Here is a 22,069-nt window from a genome sequence, read left to right as displayed (position 1 = left end):
CTGCCTACCTGGCCTACCTATCTCCACTAAGGAATGGGAAACCTATGCTCAAATGGAGGGGGAGGGGAGAAGTAGGGGGTGGGATCCAGTTGTATAGGAAGGGAATGATGCCAAAAAGGACCGAAAGAGGTCCTGGGGAACGTTCAGGTCCGAAGCCTGGAGGCTGAGCTTCCCCCCTCCATGCCGCCTCCAGTTCTCACATGCCGCCCGGGGGACCTTCTTTCTTTGGTTTTAGTAAAGGAGTTGTTTCCTCATTGCGGAGGAGTGCTTCCCCTCGAAGCAGTCAAGGCAAGGATACATGTACCGTCTATTGCATCCCCAGCCGTTGTAAATTTATATTACTTAATCTCCACAGAAGCCTTGAGAGGCAAGTAGTTATTCCTGTTTCCAAGAGAATAAAGCCTCAGGAAGGCCAAGATGCCCAAGGACATAAAGCTTGGCCGCCATGGAGCTGAAAAGGAACCAGGGTCTCTGTCCTCCAAAGCCCTTTCTAAGGGCCACACTTAAACGGAGGCAAAAACCTCTCAACAAAGATAATCTTAAAGTCTCTGAGCACTGAGGAGGTCCTGGCTGTGACGAGCACCAACTTTAAAGCAAACTGTGGAAATGTTGAGGTGAAGGATAGCAAGTCCACAGCAGGGCTGGCAGAAGCAGGGAGAAGAGACCAGGTGATCTTGGAGGGGTCTGCTGAGGGGCACCATCTCCACACTGCAGGTGGGTGTCCTCCTGTGTACCCTGGATTCAGCAGTGCCATCCCCCAACCATGGCAGAAGAGTGTCCATGTGGGATCCTTTGACTGCCTGACTGGTGGGGAGAGAGTGTAAGGACAGCCAAATGGGCTGAGGGAGGGCCCCATCCTACTGCCCTGGGTCCACAGCCGGGACTCCCCACCCCAGGACTTTGCCAGCCTTGCAGCCTGACACATTTGCTATAAAAACAATAACCAGGACATTTGGAGCATTTGCTGAGCATCAGGTGCTAGCTATATACTGTAACTCGTAATCCTCAGAACCACCCTAGGAGGTAGGTGCTATTATCATACCCATTTTATAGCAGAAGAAACTAAGGCACAGAGAAGGCAAAGATCTTGCCCAAAGTCACACAGCTGGTCAATGGTGAAGCCAGGATTCACACACAGCCCTTGTCCTTAGCTTCCTCCTGCCTATCACAGTTCTTGCAGTGCACATGCATGCACGCACCCACACCCAGCCTCCCTCTTCAGGCTTCTGGAGTGGACAGGTCATATCCATCTCCAACTGGCACAGCATTGACGCTTGCCAAAGGCTGTGACCTCTGATTATTTATCAATCTCCAAGAGCTATCACTGTCAATGGGGACAGAGAGCAGACAAAAAAATTCACCCCAGAGCAGGGTGCAGGGGGCAAAAAGTAGGGCTGTTTCCTTGCCTGCTGGGATACTTGGCCTGGGCCTCCGTTTTCACCCCTGTCGGGCTCCCAGGAAGGGCAGCAGAAAGGGACTGGTCCCTGCCTTGGAGACCAAGGTAGCATAGCAAATCACTACCTGAGGGCCTCTGTCTGTCAGGACCTATGGACAGAACCCTGCATGGAAGCAAGAGGTCAGCCCCACCCTCCAGACCATCAGCAGCTACCACTTCAGAGATGAACTTAGACGACTTCCTCTTCAAGAACCTAAGGCTGCTTCTCCCCTTTATTCCCAAATTATCTGACACCTTAAAGCAATCAGAATCAAGTTGGAAGGTCTCGGGAGCCTGGAGTAATTGAATCTATTAAATAGACACTTTAAGTTCTGTCCTAAGGGAGCAAAATCTGGAGTCAGAGTGAGGTGCAGAAATAAGACGGCTCTCCATGTCTCTTCCTGCCAAGGCTGTGTGTGCACGTGGGATATGGGGGAGCCAGTGGGGCTGTGTGCCATGTGTGTGTGTGTGTGTGTGTGTGTGTGTGTGTGTGTGTGTGTGTGTGTGTAAGGTGTCCCTGCAGTCAGAATGGGTCTGCACAAGAACATTTGTTAGTTGGTATGTTGATGTATGTGCATGGGAGAATCTAAGCATATGCTTCTGTGAGTTCTACAGGGATGTGTGAGTGTTCACACTCAACTCAGAACTGGTGGTGGGTTTTGCTGCTCAGATGACTTCCCTGGTTGACATCTTAAGCCTAGGCCCTTGGCTTCTACCAAAAAGCCACTCCAGAAAGCAATGTGAAGAATATTGTACTAAGCTGTGGTTAAAATACAGCTCTGCTGTACACTGACCCTTGAAGAAGTACCTAAGCTTTCTAAATTTAGCCCAGGAACAAGGTTACCTCTACTGAAACATAGCAAACCCACACGGCCTCCTCACCACCTGTCCAATTCCTCAAGGATGAGGTATTTGCTGTGAATTTAAATTCTCCTCGTTGCACCTTAGGCATTTTCAAACATAGTCATGGTTTGTGAGTGGAGTGAAAGAATGCATGGGAACAGAAACAACCCGAAGGAGACCCTCACATCTGCCATCCCAGCTGGAGAGGACCCCAGTGCAAGCTCCCCTCAGCAAGGCTAGTTCATCCAAGGAAGAAGGTTAGCATTTTGGCACCGTGCTACTTCCATGTGGAGTCTTAAATGTTCTATTTCTAATTTAACTGTTTTATTGAGTGTGGGCCACCTCTCATCAATTTTGGAAGCAAAAGGATATAAATAATAAAAGAATATCTATTCTGATTGGGTACCAAGTCCCAAGGTGTCCTGCCTCCTAGCTTGGCATCGTACCCTTGCATTCTGAGGAAAGCAATGTAATCAACCAAACGGCAGCTCAACCCGACTGGGCTCAAGGGTCCATGAAGCACTTTGGCAGGCATCAGGCTCAACCCTGCTCTCAGGGAGCTTTCAGTTTGGCAGGAGAGACAGAAAGCACCAAGGTTCTGGAGTCACAATCTAGGTGTACAAAGTGTTGGGAGCAGCCAATTGTACTGAAGGAAGGGGAGTCAGGTTAGGACAAGCATTTCCTGAGAATAAGAAAGGATGACAGTTGAATTGGACCTTGAAGGATGAGGAGGGTTTGTTTGTTTGTTTTTTTTGGCCTCACTGCAAGGCATGCGGGATCTTAGTTCCCTGACCAGGGATCGAACCCACACCCCCCCCTGCAGTGGAAGCGCAGAGTCTTAACCACTGGACCGCCAGGGAAGTCTCGAGGAGAGTTTTGATAGACAGATGAGAAAGGAAGTCGGGGGGGAAGTTTAACAGTTCCTGAGATTCTACGGCTGGCCAGGCGTGGTCCTGGGCTCTTTTACCAAAGGGCATTCTGGACAAAGAGGATGACATGAACAAAGGCAGGGGATGTGAGAGTCTGTGACCAATGCACTTGAAAACCTAGTACAAATCACCTAATGTGGTGGCATGTAGGTGAGTGGTTCAGTATGGCACAAGGGTCAGGTCACATGGTCCCCTGAGCACCCAGCTGGGGGGCTTGGATTTTATCCTGCAGCCAGTGGGGAACCACTAAAGGGTTTTAAGCCAAGGGTAACCTGTCCAGATGTACCTTTTAGAAAGAGAGAATTGGGAGCAAAATGGAGGATAAAGGGAGACAAGACCAGAGGTACTGAAAACTGTTAGATGGTGAATGGGAAAGTCCAGGGCAGAGATGAAACTCCCTACACCAGAGCCCAGTGCCTTGCAAAGCTGTTGGGCAGATGTCATGGCAAGATGGTGGCTCATACGTGCACAGCCAGAGAGTGCCCTCTGAAATTCCCCTTCAAACTGCAGAATATACAAAGACCACTGCCCCATCACACATGATTAAAGTGAGATAAATAGGGGCTTCCCTGGTGGCGCAGTGGTTGAGAGTCCGCCTGCCGATGCAGGGGACACGGGTTCATGCCCCGGTCCGGGAAGATCCCACGTGCCGCGGAGCGGCTGGGCCCGTGAGCCACAGCCCCTGAGCCTGCGCGTCCGGAGCCTGTGCTCCGCAACGAGAGAGGCCACGACAGTGAGAGGCCCGCGTACCGCAAAAAAAAAAAAAAAAGTGAGATAAATAGGCTTACTGATGTCTGTGGAAAAATGTAGAGTAACCACTAGCAGAATTAAAAACAATATGTCTATTTTGTCTCACTGCCTAAGAGAATAGCAAATAAAAATCTCCACAACAACAACAAAAGTGACCCTAGTCTAGGGACTTCCCTGGCAGTCCAGCGGTTGAGACTCCGTGCTGCCAATGCGGGGGATGCAGGTTCGATCCCCGGTTGGGGAACTAGGATCTCACACGCCACAGCACGCAGCCAGATTTTAAAAAAAGAAAGGAAAAAAGAAAAAAAATGATCATAGTCTAAAGGAAACATAAGACTCAGAGAGCATAAAACAAAGTAATAGGAAGGAAACCAAATATAATGGTGATGAAGTCGATGTAAACGGAGAGCCTGTGAGATTGAATCAGACGTGACCATCATCTGCAGAGCACATACTCTATGCTGGGCACCCTCTACATGTTTCATAAAAGCAATATGGGCAATAGGGGGATGAGACGGAACTCTTCAGTGAGGCTCCGAGGCAACAGGTATCACATTCGAGAGTGAGGTGGGATAGCACCAAATGTGACATGGAGAAGAGGCTGTACCATCAGCTGGCACATTTCTGGTACGTACAAAATATAGGAGGCTGAGAAAAGGGTTGTTGGAGGTTGAAAAGGAGTTTTAGAGAAAGCCCCCAGGGTCCAGTGAGCCCTGAGTGGGGGGGGGGAGGGGTTATGGCTTTCACCCCCAATCCGGAGAGAGGGCTTGAGGAGAGCTCAGTATGTGGCCACAGTAGTCTTGGGACCACAGTGCTGGGGCATCTGAGTCACGCCTGTCCTGATGGCTGAGAAGGTGCTGCTGCTTCAGGGTCAGCCTGTGCTCTCAGGTTTGTGGGGTGATGGATACAGGAGTATTTCCTGTGGACCAGTGTGGACCCCAGCATGAACAACAGGTGTGACTGTCTTAGATCCCAGCCCAGAGGGCCCCCTTGTCGGGGGGAGGTCACAGTGCGGGAGGGCATGAGCTCAGCTTTCCCAGGGCCTGAGAATGGGTCCACAGGATGAGCCATGGTGAGAAGCATCACCCGCATCAAGGGAGCTTCGCCTGGGGAGACATCCCAGTGATGGCATGGTTCCTAAGAACCCACAAAACACCCCAGCGATAGCGACGGCCCAGAGAGTGTGACACCAGCTCATCAGCATATCAGTCAGGGGGGACTTCCCTGGTGGCGCAGTGGTTGGGAATCCACCTGCCAATGCAGGCGACACGGGTTCGAGCCCTGGTCTGGGAGGATCCCACATGCCGCGGAGCAACTGAGCCCATGTGCCACAACTGCTGAGCCTGCGCTCTGGAGCCCACGAGCCACAACTACTGAGCCACAACTAGAGAAGCCCGCACACCGCAACGAAGAGTAGTTCCTGCTCACTGCAACTAGAGAAAGCCCACGTGCAGCAACAAAGACCCAACACAGCCAAATAAATAAATTAATTTAAAAAAAAAAAAAAGAATATCCGTCAGGGAAGAACTTTCCTGCCCTTCTCTCCTCTCCTGCTTTGTGCCTTCACCTTGGACCCCGGAGAGGGTCAGAACTGCAGGATGGACCCTCTCCCACAAGCAGCTGGCCTGCAGTAGACTGGGATGGGCAAGAGAAGCTGGTGTAACTCTGAAGTTTAAAGTTTGTTTTTTTTATCACAATAGATAGGACATATTAATTACTGACAGGACAACCTTTGGTTACTTGGAAACAGCCAGAAAAGTCATGGGACTTACCCTCACTTTCATCTAGGTTTAGGGGGAAAAAACAACCTCTAAGAATAAAATGAAAGAGACCACAGGACACAAAAATAAGGTTGACTTTATGATTCCATCTCATGAGTCAACCCAACAGCTACACATGGCTTCTCTCATCTAATCCTCACAACAACACTATGAGGTAGGTACTCTTACTATCCCCATTTTGCAGATGAAGAAGCAGGAGGTTACATAACCTGCTCAAAGTCCCACAGAAAATAAGTGAAAGAGTTCAAATCAAACTCAGGCAGCCGAGAGTTCTAGAGCCTACAGTGTAATGGCTATCCTCTAGAGAAAACCCAATGATGATGGCCTTAGACCTTCGACTCATTAATTCCTGTCCTAGAAATCTAGCCAAGGGAAACATGCACTGGAGTCAAAAGTTTATGCACAGAAATAGTCATCCCAGCTTTATTTCTAATGGGGGAGATTGGCAGGAGCTGGGGTTTACAAAACGGCTATCAGTTGGGACTTGGTTAAGTAAATAATTCTACGTTCACAGGATGGACCACTGAGCATCCTTTATGAGGAATTTAATGACAGAGGAACAGGTTCATGAGATACAAGACTGTAGGAAAGTCTAATGTCCTATAAAGAAGGTCCATACGCCGGCACACGCACAAATGGTCTCAGGAAAAGTTGCCCAGGGTGAGAAAGACGCAGTCTAGTCCATCAGTGAGGCCACCCTAGGACCACATCCTCCTTTTCAGGTGGTTCCTCCTTCCAGGTGCTGGCTTCCTCTTAACTCCAGGTTTCGGCTCCTTAGATCTCCTGGGGACCCCTCCACAGCACAGACAACGCCCCACCACCGTGGCCGTGGGGAGACAGACAGTAGACAAACACTCAGTGCACAAGGGGTTTGGTAAATTAATAAATACTATTTTAAAAGCTGTGCAATTGAAATATCCTTAGTCACCTCACGTAGTATGATATATTACCGAGGTGGCACCCAGGTGGCCACACTCCAATGCACGGAGGCATTAAAAACGTCGGCAATTTTGAGCCGGGAAATTTATCAATATCTTGGAGGGGGGTTGGGAAGTGCGAGAAGTATACTTAATAAACTGGGCTCTTTGCCCAGTTTACCAGCTCCACTTTGAGGATCTGCTGAGTTTCCTCTGCTCAGAGGACCCAGACCGGGGTGGAGTTGTGGCTGGGAGACCCCGAGCTGAAGCACAGCATCCTTGCCTGCTTCCCCACAGGGCATCTAAGCCCAGCCTTCCAAGGAGCAGGCGCTGAGGTTATAAATAGGAAAAGGTTTCTGAGGAGAAGTGCCCAGGCCCCTGTCCTCAGCCTGCAGGAGGGGTTTGTTTTACCAGCGTTATTGGATTTGCAGATAAGCAACAATGAATTAAGCTGATCAGGAAGGGAGGGAGGGAGTTCTCATTTGTTCATAATGCAAGATTTATCTAGCAGAGCCCTCTCCTTTGTCAAACAGAGAGCTACTGCCTTTATATCCTCCAGCAAAGAACATTTGATTTTGTAACCTTTCAGAAAAGCCTATGAGTTTGCGGTTTTGACCAGTTTTTTTCCCCTCATCTAAGAAAACCACGGTTATTTAAAATGTGAAATACATTTTAAACAACCCTACTCTGAATTCGCAAACGCATCTCTCTAGCAAGAGGAATAAGACCCTGAAATGCAATTTAAACTATCTGCAGAGTTTATTACCCCTAACACATCATCTTTTCGCTCCACAGCCCTTCCCTTTTGCTGATAATGGTTCATAAATATAAGATTCTAATCAGATTCTAAAGCCATCAGCCATTCTAAGGTCACTGAAGAAGCGATGTCCTCTAAGGCAGAGCTAGCGGATTAGATTGGATTTTCTCATCTCTGAAATGGGGAGAAAAGTCGCTAAGACCTACAGAGGCAGCAGGTATAGACAAAAGAACACCAGACCCAGATTCCGGTCCTGGCTTTGTTGCTGATATGCTATATGACCTTGAGTGAGTATGTGGCCTCTCTGTGCCTCATGAAATTCAGGGGGTGGGATGTTCTCGAAGCCTACCTTCCAGCACTACATTTCTCTGATATTTTAACTCTTTACAGCAGGGCTGTTAGGAGACAAAGGAAGGCGATTAGAGTCTGCTCAACTCTGAAATAAGGATGAAAGTCTTGCATTTTATAGAAGAAACACACAGCAGTGAAAACACACTAGACTTAGAACTGAATTCTTGTCCTCTCTGTGCTGCTAACTCATTGGGTGGCCAGGGAACCACTTGCCTGGGCTCGTCTCAGTTTCCTCATCTATTAAGTGGGGACAATGCACATCTTGCCTACTGCAGAGGGTGTGTGAAGCTGAACGCAGAGAAGGAATGTGAACCTGTGATCGCTGTGTCGAAAGTCCAAATCACCACGGAGATGTGACAACATGTAGTAATTAGAGCTTCCACTTATTGAGCCCTGGTGTGGAGCCAGCACTGTGCTGAGTGTTGCCTGTATTATCTCACTGATTGCTCACAGCAGCCCTGAGGAGCTATTATACGAAAGGAAGCACAAGCGCTGTGGGTGGTCACAACAGCAAGGGTTTACTCGCCTTGGCCAAAGCCTGTGCTTCAGGGCCTGGGCCCATCTCAGGCAGTGAGAGAGAACAGGCAGTGCCGGCGGCTGCTGCCCTACCTGGGCTCTGGGGGCGAGGGGAGGGCCCTCCGCCTCAGCATCTCTGAGCTCTGGGCAGCCCCTTCTAGACGTCCTCGGGTGAGACAGTGCCCAGGGCTGGTGGGGCTGGGAGGGGAGGTACCCACCTCTGCCTTTCTCCAACTCCAGGCTGCTTTGGACCTCTTTCTGCATCTCTCTCCCTGATCCCTGGCCCTCATCACAGCCCACCCTCTCTCACGTTTCCTCTGCAGGTACCACCCTCCCTGCTGCCGCAGACCCTGCCCCTTCCTGACCCCACCACCCTGAGGCTGACATGGGGCAGGTGGCAGGAGTGAAGGGCTCTGCTCAGTGGGATGAGGCCCTGGAGTTTGGCTGGATCCGCTTAGGCCATTTGGCCCCGTCCAGGCCCTCACACTCGTCGAGACTTCTGCGGTCTCCCTGGAGGTGGGCAGGCTGGGCTGGCCCTCAGAAGGGACTTCAAAGGTCTCCCCTCCCCATCAGGCGGGGCCCTGGGGGGTGCTGTGTGTCCCTCTAGCTCAAGCCACCCTCCACTCTGCCCCAGCCTCCTGGACATCCGCTCCAAAATTGCCCACGTCCCTCTGCTAGGTCCCAGCTCCCCTACTCACACTTCAGCCCATCTGGCTTTCCTGAGTGATTAGAACCCATTTCTCTGGCTCAACCCAACCTATTTTCTACTTTGCCCCATCCCACCTATTGGCTCTGATACACTGTCGCTGGACCCCGACCAGGGCAGGTGACCAGACACTTGCTAATACTGTTGGCCAATGTCCTCACTTGATCCAAAGATGCCTTTAGTGTCTTGGATGTTGGGAGACCTAAATTCCAGGTTTGACTAAGTCCCTGGCCTCCTACATGACCATCGACAAATCTCTTCCCAGTTCTCTTGGCCTTGGTGTACCCATCTATAAGATGATGCGGTTGGATTAGATAGTGTCTAAGGCCTCCAATATCACTAGAGTTCCAGTATCCAGGGCCCCATCTGACAATTTACATTAAAAAGACGCACATTTCCCACCTCCCCCTCCAGAGGCCCTGGGAGAGCTGAGTAGGGAACACTCAGACCAGGCTCACCTTGCTCTCATACCCCCCTAAGCAAAAGTATGGTGAGCAGAGAGCATCCCTCACCCAGCCATACACCCAGAAGACACATGGGAGATGCAGAATGCACCCTGGCAATGGGTCTGAATTCTTTCCTCCCCCAGGAAAAAGAGTGGAGGTGATAAGCGCACGTGAACAACCCAATGGAAAAGTAAATAGACAAGTCCTAGAAAAACTCCAAATGGTCACAAATATGTGGGAAAACTGGTACCTTGGTATTTCCTCCCCCCACCACCCCACATCCAATCCATCACCAGGTCCTGCTTATATTAAACCCGAAGTATCTCTTCAGTTGGTCCCCTTCTTCAATCTTCTCACCATTTCCAATGCCACCATCCTCGTCCATACTACTTCATCTGTGGGATCACCTGTGTGCTTCAGGTGTCCACTCTGGAGCCATACCTGCTGGCTTCAAGTAAGCTCTGCCACAAACTCCCTGTGCACCTGGAGACTTAAGAGTTAATATACAGAAACCACTTCAAACAGCGCCTGACACATCGTAAGGAGATGTATGAACTGCTGTTACATAATGAGCTGCACCCGCTTTCCCTCCGGCTCCCCTGCAGTCTATTCTCACATGGCAGTGAGAGTGATCTTTTCATAATGCAAATCTACCATTGCATCTGCTGCTTTAAATCCTTCACTGACTTCCCTTGCTCACAGACCCAAAAAAATTTTAAATATCCACGAAACCGATCAAGTTTCCATTCTCCAGCCATACTGGTCTGCTTTCAGACAAGTCAGGCTCATGTTCTCCCAACCTCAGCAGAGGCCGTCTCCTTGGTCTGGAATTTACCTCCCACCCTCACCGCTTCCAGTCCCAGGCCTCACTGCTGAGCCCCAGGGTGGTGGTTCAGTGGGGATGAAGCCAAACAAACTACCCCAATTTTTTAAAAGTTCCTGAGGGTGACATTGATGCACACTCATTAGTCTACTGTATTAGGAAGCGGAGTCATAATTTATGTTATTGCAAAAGGCACACTGTACTGGGATCCTGAGAAAACTTACGTGGATCAATGAGAAAACCTCTAGAATCAGAAAGCTCAATAAAGTCACCAGATAGAAAAAGAAAATAGTCAATAACACTTCTATTACTATTATAAAATAATCGTTTACAGATCGAAAAAAAAGATCTCATTTACAGTGGCAAGATCATGTGTGAAATGTTTTAAAATAATATTAGTGAAACTTATTTGTGATCCACATGAAGAAAATTATAAAATATCATTGAGATTTATAAAAAGAACTTGAATGGAGATTCCTAATATATTCCTACATGATAAGAAGACTATTTTAAAGGTAGTAATTTTTCCTAAATTGGACTTCACTTAGTTCAAAGAAAAATTTGAAGGGGATTCTGGAACTTGATACTGTACAGGGATTTCTTAAGGATCCCTTAGGTGATGACCTGAGGACAGGAGGGCACAGGCCAAGATGGTTTGTGGACCCAGGTTCTATGACAAGAAAGGCAAAGTGTTCGCTTTGCCTTGCTGACTAGTGTCAATCAGCAGTGTTCCTAAAAATAGATAATCAACAAGGACCTATGGTACAGCACAGGGAACTCTACTCAATACTCTGTAATAAGCTATATGGGAAGAGAATCTGAAAAAGAAAAGATATATGTATAACTGAATCACTTTGCTGTACATCTGAAATTAACACAACATTGTAAATCAACTATACTCCAACATAAAAAAAAAAAGTGTTCCTAAATTCTGTCTCACAAAGCAGTTGGGTTACTGATATAATTAGGTGCCCATTCTGTACCTCAGGTGAGTGTTTTTAGGGGTAAATGGCTAATAGGAGGTGAGGTGTTGTTCTTGAGGTAACAACTTTGGGAGAGTGGGCAGTGAGAGGCAAACTCTTGCACCAAAGCAAAGAGACCTAAGGGTGGAGACAGACTCTGCGGGAGGCTTGCGCCCTTGCCAGGGAGGCAGGAAGGCTGCAGGGCTGGTGGTGCACGTCAGAGGATGCGTGGGCCAGGCCTGCTCCCCAGGCTCCCCACCCCACATAGGCAGCTGTCGAGAGGCTCCCAGTTTCAGGCAAACTCACAGTCACTGAGTGATCACCGGCACCAACTACATCCATCCCGAGGCAGCACGCCTACCACTGTGCAGGCATCCTGCCCTGCCTCCCAGGATGGCAGGTTAGAGGGCAGTGGCAAGGGAGTGCGTGGTCAGGGAGTTGGGGCCACCACTTCCTTTTCCTGTTTCACCCAATCAATGGGCCTCTTTTCCATTTTCAGAACCACGAGTTAAGAGTACCCAATTCAATTGAGCCGTATCGATGCCCAAGATTAGGGCAGCCTGGGATAAACTATTTCCCTGCCCTTGATTCCTCTAGATAACCCAGGTAAAAATTATCTGGAGGAAAAGAAAACTAAGAAAAGCAAAGAAAATTCTGATAATGATGGCTAATGACAGGAGGACTGGCCCCACTAGATATTAAAATATAAAGCGGCAACAACTAAAACGGTGTGTTGATGGATACGAATCTCACATGAAGCTTCAATGGACAAAAATAAGCAACCCAGAAATATACCCCATTCTCTATAAGAACTTAATTTAAGGATTACAGAAAAGTACTAAATAAGAAAATGGGAATGCAAAGTTGTGATGACAACAGTGTCAAATGAAGCGAGCATGTGGTTATCTGGAAGGGGAGAGGGGAACGTTCCAGAGCCTTGAGATGTGGGCTGATTTTCAGTGGAAGTAATTGGGATTACTATAGTAGGCGTATAGTTTATGTACAGAAAGAGCAAAGAAAAGATTGAACAGTTCAGCAAAGCAGAAAGTATGCTGGCGTCTCAATTCTAGTCACAACTTCTCCCTGCTGAGTGACCTTGGACTAGGTCTTCCCCTTTCAGGCCTCAGTCCAACAATTCAAAGATAAAGGATTAACCCAGATGACCTCTACTGGCCCATCCAGCTCAGCCATCCTTCTGGGATTTGACAATCGGGAAATCATCCCCCATTTCTGGTTTCTACAGCAGGACTTGATGGGAAAACAGAAAGACACTTGGACCTTTCCTGCCCTGAATCACCGAGTGACAGTGAAAGCCAGCTCTGTTCATCTCAGTGTTGAGGTTTCCTCTGCACCTGGCCCTGGGAGTCCCTGAGACCCAGAGATCGCAGGGCAGTGGAGGACACAGGTGGACACAAACGACAAACGATAGTCCCAAGCAGAGTGAAGTCAGCCAGCGATGGTCTGGACCAGTGGGGTCCAGTGCTGTGAGGGCACAGGGGAGAGCAGTGGAGTCTGGCGGAGGGTCAGGCAGGGCTTTGCAGTAGACGCACCCCTCGGGGCTGGATGAAGATTTAATGAAGAGGGAGTGACGGCGGGAGATGGGAGAGCGCTGGGGTGGGTGGCGTGGAATACGGAATCAATGGGGAGGTTATTTGGGGCCGGGCTCCGAATGGTTTGCTGTTTGGTCTTGAATCTCTTAGCAACAACAGGAAATGAACGGTCCCGCCTTGGGAGGGAGAAGATCACAGGCAGCCCTTGGAACAGGGCCTGGGGTGAAGCGAGAGGGAAGCAGAGATACAGATGAGTGGGCTCTTCAACAGCCCAGACCAGAGGGGCTTGGCCTGTGGGCGAGAAGGGGACCCAGGTGAGTGGCACGGCTGAGGTGAGGCCGCGGGCCCGGGGCAGGGTGCACAGCCTTAGGGAAAGCACAGCCTTTGCAGACAGCTTCTGAGGCCAGGCTACCTTGAGATTTTATGTTTTAGGTGGTTTTTTTTTGCTAATAATCCTGGCTCTGCCATTTATGAGTCGTGGGACCTTGGTCTCTTCATTTAACCACTCTGGCCTCAGTCTTCTCATACAAACAATCAGAACTATTTCTTAGGGATTTCAAGAGATTAAATGATTTAATAAATAAAAGCCTTTGGAATAGGGCCCGACATAGTAAGTGCTCCATAAGGGGTGATGATGAAGATGCAGATGGTGATGATAGAGGAATAGCTAGAGGTGGGACAGGGACCCCCGCTCAGGAAACACAGTGGGAGAAGAGGTTTGAGAGGGGGGTTGGATGTGTGGGTTCCAGTTTGGATATGCTAGGTTTGCGTGTCTAGAGGACACATTCCAGGTAAGTGAGGAGAATATACGAAGCTTAGCGAGAGGATGGGCCAAGAGATGAGATTCAGGGAGTCTTGAAGGAGGAGGCTGAGGCTGGGGGAGAAGAGGTGGAGAGACTGCCTCAGGGGAAGATGCAGAGAGGAAGGGTGGGCTGACAGCCGAGGGTGAGTTCATCGGGGTGGAAACGAACAACATATAAACTGCCCAGGGCAGGGATTTCCTCTGCTTTGCTCCCTGCTGTCTCCCCAGTACCTAGGGCAGTGCCTGGAACAAAGGAGATCAATATTTATTTGGTGGGTATATAAATGAAGATAATCCTTCCTGACTACTCCAAATATTTTCTTAGGCACGAAGAAACAGAAGCTAACATTTATTAAGCACCTACTACGTGCTAGGCACTGTGCTACAAGCTGCATCTACAGGGTCTCGCTGAATCTTTATGACGGCCCTACAGAAGGTACTATTAGTGTTCCCATTTTACAGACCAGGAAACAGGCTTCAAAGGTAAAGCAACTCGCCCGAGTTCACACAGCCAGGAAGGAGCAGAGCCAGGGTCCAAACCCAAGGTTGTATGACTCCTTGACACTGGCTGAACAGGCCAGGAAACTGGGAAAAAACAGCCCATCAACCAACCCATTGTTCTAGCTCCCAAGTGCCCAATACAGAGTGAGTGACATTTCCTAGATCTTGTTGTTGGAAGGGGAGGCAGAAGTATGATCTGGAGATGCGGCACCTAGCTAGTGTGAGACTGATGGGGTAAGGCCATTGACAAACCAATATCTCTTGCAGCCAGATGCTGGGGGGCAGTGGGGGATGGAGAGCAGATCAGGAAGCAGGAGTGGAGCCACTGGAGTGAGAGGTTCAGGATGGAGGGCAGAAACAGAGAGAGGGCGGGGACCCATCTTTCCATGGTAATGGCTGTGTGTGTGTGTGTGTGTTGTGTGCATTGCAGAGAGGTGGTGGGCTATACAGGTTGCCCAGAGGATCCTGGCAGGTCCAGACAGATCCAGGGGTGTCCCGGAGGAAGGGGACTGGGGGCCATTTGCCAAATACAGGGGCTGCACACCTGACAGGGGCGGAGCTTGTGCGGTGGCTTCACACCCCTTCAGAACGCTTTTGTAACCACTGCCGAAGTCCCCAAACACCAGCAGTAATAAACAGTCTAGTTCAAGAGCACCAGGCCCAGGGACCAGGTCTGATTCTGCCCGATGCTGCGTGGGGCCTGACGCATGAGGGCATTTTCCAGAAAGGGACACAAAGAGTCAGATAGGCTAGACATGCCCCAGGTGTCTAGCTTGCAGGTGACAGATTGGGATTCAGAACCCTGGAAACCTCTTGCCCCAGAGCTGTGGTACAGAGCAAGGTGACCCAGGGGGAATCTGAAGCAGCTTCAGCCTGACTCTCTCCAGATGTCTGGATCCTTGGCATGGTGCACAGTAATGGACCAGGCCTGGGATCAGGGCCAGGGCACAGGCAGCTGACCTGCCCAGGGACCGAACCCAGGGCCAGCTCCCTCTGGACTGCACAGAGCTGCTTGGCACCCCATCACCCCCAACTCCTGACCCATGCTGGGCCCCTCCTGACTCCCGCCACCGCTGTGCTGCCTGCCTCCGGCAATGCCCCTGCAGGGAAAAGGTCGCCCACCCCACGCCAAGCGAGACCTCAGCCCCGTCCTGAGCAAACCGGCTGGCCCCTGCCTGGGAACACCCTACGTGTGGGAGAGAACTGTTGAGTGCCCGTTCTGCCCCTGGCAGTGTCCCGGGGCCTCAGGGCAGCTTCCCCCTGCATCCTCCCTCTGCAGCCAACCCTAGGACGCCGGAGCACTAACTACCATGCATTTTCCCCGTTCTCTCTGTGACCCCAGGATCACAGAGAGAAACTCCTTACAGTGACATGATTCTGAGGTCAGAAGAGGTGTCAGCGGCCACAGCAACCATACTGTCATATACGAATGGACCTACTATGTGCACAAGTGGTGCGATGCTCTCCATGCATTATCGCTACTCCTCACACGACTCCGGACATAAGGTGTTAATAAACCCGTTTTTCAGACAAGGAAACAGAGGCTCAGAAACTTGCCAGGATCTAACCCTCCCACTTGCTACTTCCCACGTTGTGCATCCACTGGGCTAAATTCACCATGAAGTGCAAGTCAGATTAACCCAGAAGCTGAGGTTCTATTCGAGCTCTGCTCCTGGCTTTCACCAACACATATACAACCCCTCCCCCACCTTTCCCCCCCAGGTCCCGCCCCCCGCCTTCCCACTCCCCAGAAGCCCACCTGAGACACACGCGACCCTGCTCTAGGAGCTAAAAGAGGTACAAGGAGGGAAACTGGCATTTGTTGAGCAACAACCTGTGCTGAGCACTTTCATATATTTTTTTCTAATTTAATCTCTTCAACCACCCTATAGTGAATATCCCCATTTTACAGAAGAGGAAGCGGAGGCTCAGAGATGGTAAACTGAGGTCACACAGTAACGTACAGTGCCAGGATTAGACCAGGTTATCTGAACCGAAATCCACGCTTCTGCTGCACCAAACCACTCCTCAGCTCTGTCTAGCTGCCATTTGAGGGTCCTGGCGTACCTGCCACGTCTCCTCTGTCCATGACCACCTGCCCACGCCCCACCCAAGCCCTGGGTCCATGAGCAGCAGGCCAGGGATGAGAGGGAAAGGGAATTCACTTCCTGCCCAAAGGCTGGAGGACCTCGGAGCCCAGGATAGCTCCCGGCTGCCCCCTCAGCCCCACGTCCATGATCTGGGCCTGCCCTCCGCAGACCCAAGTCCAGGTGCTGGGCTGGAATGCTGATCCCTGGCCAGCTTCTGTCAGTTCCCCTCCAAGAGGCTGGTCCCTGTTTTCTGTATCACACACTGGCCCTGTGTCCTCCCCTCCCCCAGTGTCCTGCTTCCTCACGGACAGGCCCTTGGTACGGGGACTCCCAGACCCCTTTGGCTCACATACGGCTCTATGGCTCCATCCTACTCAGAATATCCTTGAACGTCCATATCTGACTCTTTGTTTTCAAATTTTCTGACTGCTTTGAAACTGTGACTGTCAACCTCACACCTTAGTTCCCTCTACCCACCAGCCATGTCTGCCTGGACTTACTCTCCTCCTTCATACGGCCTGTCTGCTCTGAGATCCCAGGATGCCCCGTGGCCCTGCCTGCAATGACCAAGGCACCCAGTTTCCATCACCGGGTTTCATGCCCCCAAACCTCACTGTCTCTGTCTTGAGTCCCTCGTATCACTGGTGAGCCCTCCCTTCATTATCTGCAGGCCACAGTCCTAGACCCTGATGTGGGTCAATGTTCCCTAAGGCCCTCCTTGTCCCAAGCTCTTCAAGCTTGGACCTCAGCCAAGACATGACAGCCCAGACCTTACAAATGTTCCTGGCCTTACCCAGATGGCCTCTCTGGCCACCGTCCAAGCCCTGGCTTGACAGGCAGTGGACAGACTCTTGGTGTAGCTCCCCAGTGGTGGTCAGGGTCAAACAACAGGCAAGTAGACTACAAAGCCCAAACAGGGTTTATCCCCATGACAACAGCCACAAGCACAGCATGGTAACATATGCACCCAGGAGGCCACAGCTGGTACAGGCGGCTGTGAGTCACTCACGGCTCAGCCTCAGAGCAGGTAGAACTGCGGTTCTGGTGTGCATGCTGCCCTACTGCTGGAGGCAGAAGGGCTAAGTCTAGAAAACCAACATTTTCCACTTCTCAGCCCTGGTCTAGCTCTTTGACTCAGGACTGGTCCCATTATAATCCCTGACCATCAGGTTCTCTGGGTCCTTCAGAGAATGCCCAACTCCACCAGTCATTATGGGAATACATATTGAAACAGCTTCACAGCACCGCCCCTGACCAATATGGCAAGACAGGAAAAAAATCAAAACAAAATAAAACGGACTTGTGGTTGCTAAGGGGGAGGGGGAGGGGGAGCGGGGAGGGATGCTTTGGGAGTTTGGGATTAGCAGATGCAAGCTATTATATATAGGATGGATACACAACAAGGTCCTACTGTACAGCACAGGGAACCATATTCAATACCCTGCAGTCAACCATAATGGAAAAGAATATGAAAAAGAACATATATATATATATATATAATAAACTGAATCACTTTGCTGTATAGCAGAAATTAACACAACATTGTAAATCAACTATACTTCAATAAAATAATTTTTTTTAAATAAAATAAAACAGCTCCAAACAAATAAAAACGATGAACCTTACTATTGGAGGGCTGTGTGGACTGGCCATACATAATTGGGGCCATGGTAAATGGGTTCAATATTTCCAGAGAACTCTCTAGTAATATGTGACAATACAGAACTGTGCACATCCTTTGACCTAGTGATCTCGCTCGGGGATTGCTTCCCAGTGAAATGTTAAGAAAGTAATTTGTACAGAGATATTCATAGCAGTGATATTTATACCAGCAAGAAATTGGAAAGGGCCCAAAGGTTCAGCACCTGGGGACTGACTCAGCAAACTGGGTCGAGTGAGCACCTCAGATGCTCTGCAGCCAGGAGGTGTGGATGTGCACAGGGTCGGGGGAATGGACATGAGTCCCTGGGCAGGCCAGACAGGAAGTGACCCAGCTCAGAGCCCCACAGACTCCAGCTCCACCACGTAAACGTTCAGTCAGTTACTTCACGTTACCTTCATGTTGATTCAGTTAAGTCAGTAAACGTCGTGTGAATTAGGAAAGCTTTAAGGTCGTTTTTCAAAAGACATTAAAAATGTTAAAAAAAAAAAGGAACTCCAATTGACAAGATTCCGTCATGATCCTTGGGCACGCTTGCCTTCCAAGATGTCCTCTCTTGAACCTCTGTTCTCTTGTGTCTGTGCAGAAGGAGCCAGGCTCACCCGCGGGACCAGATGGGGGCAGTGCAGGGGCTGGTGTGGACCTGGGGGCCCTGGGCCCTGAGATGGCTGTGAGGACCACAGGCCTGTGCGTGAGGCCCCAGACACTGTGGTGGTGCAAGAACCCCATCCTTTCAGGCTTCATCCTTCTCTTCCTGAGTCTTTCTCCCTCAAGGGACCACCCTGGGCACCATTCTTTCTCCTCTGTGTCTCAGGAAGAGGTTATTAAAAAGGCCTTCCCCTCACATGAGATTCTGGGGGACTAGAACATCTCTGAGAGTCAAAGCATGAGCGTCTATTGGTGGCATTGCAGGCAGAGGCCTGGGCTTCCACATACCTACAGTAGGACTAGCCCGGGGTATGAGTCCTCACCTAGCTACTGCGCTCCATTAGAATCACCTGAGCGGCTTGCAAAATAGAGATTATTGGGCCCCATCTTAAACTCTTTGGGGGTAGGGGCTGGGAACATGTATTTTTCAAATCTCCGGAGGTTTGCACGAGTCAAATCACTGTCCTAGAGCCTCTCCTGCCTAAGAAAGAAGCCATGGGTCTGTCTTCCTGGGTTCCCGGGTTCCGAGGGCTCTTATTTGGACCAAACGCCAGCTTGCAGTCAGCAGTCATGGCAGAGACCATAGTCCCTCACACACACACACACACACACACACACACACACACACACACGCACGCACACACACGCACACACACGCAGATACACACGTAACCCTCAAGGGAAGGCCCCAGCCCAGTAGCCTAGAGCATCGGGGAAGGTCCTCCACAGGCCCCTGAAATAGGAACCAGCCTCCTTAGGTCCCCAGAGACCTAGCTTCCCAGCCCCTGCCTTGGCCCCAGCATTGTGTGTCCCTGACACAGGCCGCCTCCCAGATGTCCGGTTCCCCCACTGCCTGCTGCAGGGTCACCAGCTGCATCTGCGCCTAGCCCACGCCCACGTCCCAGGGGGGACATCGGGGCCTGCGGCCCCTCCCGCCCAGGCCATACTTACGGAGTCATTTTATAAAGCTGCGTCCTCCTCTCAAACAGCGACCCTCCCCAGGCCCAGGGCCACACCCCGGCCACGGGCGTGGCCTGGGCAGACTCGGTCTCACTGTCTCCCCCTGTCTCCAGGACTCTCTTCAGCTTCACATTGGTGCTTGAGTCCCCCAGCCTGTTGTCAGGAAACACCGAGAGTCGTCACCCCTGCCCCCATCCAACCACCCTGCCATGTGACAACCGCTGCAGTGGCCTCTGTGGTCCTGGGGGACTGAGAGAGCAAGGGGAAGGATGGGGAGGGACTCTGGATTGGGGGCTCGTCCCAGGGGTGCTGGAGCAAGTTTCTGAGCCCTATCTAGGATGTTGAGGAGTGACAGGGCGGAGGCCACTTCTGCTGAGGTCTTCCTCCCAACTGTTCCCGAGGTAGCAAGAGACCTGGGGACCCCGGAGCTCCCCAAAGGCACAGTCTTCAAGCCTGTGTGGCCTGATTTGGGGGATCTGGATGCCTTCGGGGGTAGGGGCAGGGGCAGCACCACCTTCCCAGCAATGGCAGGGCTGTACACGCTGGGAATGAGCTTGGGCTGAAGGCGCGCGGGACAAACAGGTATGATGGCTGGCCCCACTGAGCTGACTGCCTCGCGGCAGGATCCCGGAGCGAGGGTGTGGGCAGCACCCCTCCCTAGCTCAGGGGCCCTGCCCTGAGCGAGGAAAGCCAGGCCTGGGCTTCCCGGGGACGTGAGGTCACACAGACCTGAAGGGTCCAAGTTTTCCCTGCGGGCACTGGAAGGACATTTCCGCTCGCATCTTGGGCCCCCCTCTCATCACCCTCCCGCACCCTGGTCTACGCCCAGCCTCCCTCCTGTTTGCTGATAGTGCCCAACTATGAGGGGTGTTTGGGGGCAGCTCGGTGGGGCTGGAGGAAGCCAGGGTTACCGACTGAGGCCTCGGCACTCGGTGGGCGTCGTCACGGAGGCCAGACTTTAGGAAGCACTCGAGTGCTTTGCATCCTGTTCAGAGAATCTTTGTTCTGCTTTTATAGCAACAGTGGACGGAGAACATGAAGGGACAGGGAGGCCCCTCGCTGCTTCACAGCCAACCTCACACTGTGCTGTCCCTGGGAGCCGTGGGGAAGGGCCGGTGTACACGGACCCCCATGAGGGTGCACTGATGGCTGAGGCTGGCGACCCACCAGCGAGGAGGAGGGAGCAAGTTGGGCTGCATCAACTGCTGAGATTGCCCGCAACTAGGCAGAACCAAATCCTGGGTAACCAAGGGCATGACCGTGACTGTGCTCCATGGGAAACGGGCATCGAGGCTCACACAGTATCTGCCTGAGGATAGTTCAGTTTTCTCATCGTGTTTTATTACCCTTCAGTCTCCATAGTGTCTTTGTGGACAAGGCTTCACAGACCTGGGATTCTCTGATCCAGTGGTTCTGGTTGGCAACCAACATAGAAAACATAAAAGCAAGTGGCTCTGGACGAAGCTGGGGGAGTGGGGGGGACTGGAGCACCACACCCTCAGCTTCTCCCTCCACCTCCAGTGATTCCCTGGAGTTAGTTCTGGGTGACCCTGGGGCTCCAAATGACATTTGAAAGTCACTGGTCTGGTCCAACCTTCCCATTTTCAAAAAAAGAAGCTGAGGCCCAGAGAGGGTGGTGATTTGCCAAAGGTCACACAGCAAGTTGGTAGCAAAGCCAGGACTGGAGCTAGAACTGAGGCCCCAAGACTCCTAAGCATTGTGACCTCCAGCTCCTACCGAAGGCAGCCAGCCACCCGGCCCATGGTTCTGAACTCCTCCAGCCTTCTCCCGCCCACTATCTGGCTCTCGCGAATGCAGGGACCTGGCGTCTGGGCCACTTCCTCCAGAAATGAGGCCAAGTCAGGCACCTGAGTTCCTGGCCCATCAGGACTGGATCTCGACACGTGTTCTGAAAACCTTCTCATTCTTTTCTCCCGGGGAACCTCTCCACTCCCACCCCCCAACCCCCTGCCAACCTGCTGGGACTCCCAACTCTGCTTCCTGACGGCTCCCCTGAGCTCCAAATGCCTCAGAGTCCCTCCAGAAGAACCCCAACTCCCCAGGTCCAAAACTGAACTCATCTCACTCCAGACCTGCTCCATCTCCTATGTTTTCTGGCAACATCTACCCAATCACCCCAGAAACCCAGATGCCACCCTAACTCCTCTGTCCTTCACCTAGCCCTGTGGGTTCGACCTTCAGTGCCCTCCTATCAGTCCCTCTCCTCTGTCCCCCATGGCTCTCTCTGGGTTTAGGCCTCACGTGTCTCCAGCCTCCTTCCAGTCTCCTGATCTCCAGTTCTGCCTGCTCCAAGAGCATCACACTTTCCAAGGTCAATCTGAGCACATCACCTTTCTGCTCACAAGGATTTTTCGACAGCCGCTCATTCCACAGGACAGAATCCAAACCCCTTGTGAGGCTGTGTGAGCTGCCGCCCTCTGCCTCCTGCTTCTCCCTGCCCTCCCCTCCAGGCTGGCCCACCTCTGCTTTGCTCCAGTCCCCCTTCAAGTCTCCTTCCAGATCTCCCCAAGCGACTTCAACTTTCTCATCTCTCTGCCTCTGCACACACCCTCTTCTCTCCCCAGGTCACGATTTCTCCAAGGGTGGCCTGAGGGTCGCCCACTTCGCTATCCCCAAGCACA

Source organism: Tursiops truncatus, chromosome 8 (assembly GCF_011762595.2).
Source record: "Tursiops truncatus isolate mTurTru1 chromosome 8, mTurTru1.mat.Y, whole genome shotgun sequence".
Taxonomy (NCBI): domain Eukaryota; kingdom Metazoa; phylum Chordata; class Mammalia; order Artiodactyla; family Delphinidae; genus Tursiops; species Tursiops truncatus.
Note: the sequence above shows the minus strand (reverse complement) of the source record.